Source organism: Protobothrops mucrosquamatus, unplaced genomic scaffold (genome assembly GCF_001527695.2).
Source record: "Protobothrops mucrosquamatus isolate PMUCROS unplaced genomic scaffold, P.Mucros_1.0 scaffold1399, whole genome shotgun sequence".
Lineage (NCBI taxonomy): Eukaryota > Metazoa > Chordata > Lepidosauria > Squamata > Viperidae > Protobothrops > Protobothrops mucrosquamatus.
This window is the reverse complement of record NW_015387584.1, coordinates 583,484-585,349: the sequence shown is the minus strand read 5'-3', so window position 1 is coordinate 585,349 and position 1,866 is coordinate 583,484.

Below are 1,866 nucleotides of genomic sequence, written 5' to 3'. Positions count from 1 at the left end.
CTGTTCGAATCTCGCTCGCGTAAATACCTCCCTAAGGTGTTTTGGCAGTTGTAACTTCAAATAGCTGTCTACTTGAAAAGTACGCTTGTATTTACTCAGCCATTTCAAGTTACCCACCTTACTAAGGATCGCTATATCATTTTGTGCTTCTATATCCTTAATTCTTTGGGCAGCCCTTTTTTTGAATTGTTCTCCTGTTCAAATTTGCAGATGACACCAAACTGGCAGGAGTAACCAACACCCCAGAAGACAAACTCAAGATCCAAAAAGACCTTGACAAATTTGAACAATGGGCCCTGTCCAACAAAATGAGTTTCAATGTGGAGAAAAGCAAAGTTTTACATTTAGGCAGGAAAAATCAAAGGTACAAGTACAGACTGGGCGAGACCTGGCTTAAAAACAGTAACTGTGAGAGGGACCTTGGAATCCTAGTGGACAATCACTTGACCATGAGCCAGCAGTGTACAGCAGCAGCCAAAAAAGCGAATACAATCCTGGGTTGTATAAACAGAGGCATAGAATCAAGATCACGTGAAGTATTAGTACCGCTTTATAAAACCCTAGTAAGACCACACCTGGAATACTGCAGCCAATTTTGGTCACCATATCACAAAATAGATGTTGAGAGTTTGGAAAAAATTCAAACAACAACTAAGATGATCAAAGGCCTGGAGACTAAAACATACGAAGAACAGCTGCAGGACTGGCTAGTCTAAAGAAAAGAAGAAATAGGGGAGACATAATAGCAGTATTCCAGTATTTGAGGGGCTGCCACAAAGAAGAGAGGGTTATGTTATTCTCCAAAGCACTAGAGGGCAAGACAAGAAACAATAGTTGAAACTGAACAAAAAGAGAATATTGGAATTCAACATTATATTAGCACAAGCAATAGAACACAGTCCAACTAGAGTCTTGGACTTCAAGAGAGCTAATTTCAATAAACTTAGAGAGAGTTTGGGAAGGTTTCCATGGATGAGAATCCTCAAGGAGAAAACAACTCAAGAAGCTTGGGAAATTTTGAAAAGTGAGATAATAAAAGCCCAGTCTACTACAATACCAATGAAGAAGAAAAATAACAGCTCTCAAAAGAAACCAACATGGCTGCATAAAGAACTGTCTGATAAATTGAAAGACAAAAGGGAGAAGTATAATAAGTGGAAAGAGGGGCACATAACTAAGTCAGAATATCAGCAAATAGCCCGAGCCTGCAAAGATGAAGAGATGTAAGTGAAGGCTCAAAATGAACTAAGGCTTGCAACAAAAATCAAAAATAACAAAAAAAGCTTCTTTCAACATGTAAAAAACAAGAAAAAAGTTAAGGAAATGATTGGCCCATTAGTGGAGAAAGTGGCAAGAAGGTGACAAGCAACAGGGAGAAAGCAGAACTATTTAACTCGTGTTTTGCATCCGTCTTTACACAAAGGGAAAAAACAGCCCAACCTGTCAAAAACAGTACCATAAAAACAGATTAGAAACACAAGTTAAGATAGGCAAAAAAATGGTAAGTGAGCACCTGTCCAGCCTAGATGAGTTCAAATCACCAAGACCAGATGAATTACACCCCAAGGTTCTCAAGGAACTGGCAGATGTGATCTCAGAACCACTCAACTATATCTTTCAAAGATTCTGGAGCACTGGGGAACTACCGGAGGACTGGAAAAGAGCTGATAATAATAATAATAGTAAAGTTGGAAGGGACCTTGAAGGTCATCTAGTCCAACCCCCTGCTCAGGCAGGAAACCCTATACCATTTCGGACAAATGGCTGTCCAGTCTCTTCTTAAAAACTTCCAGTGTTGGAGCATTTACCGCTTCTGGAGGCAGGTTGTTCCACTGGTTAATTGTTCTCACTGTCAGGAAGTTTCTC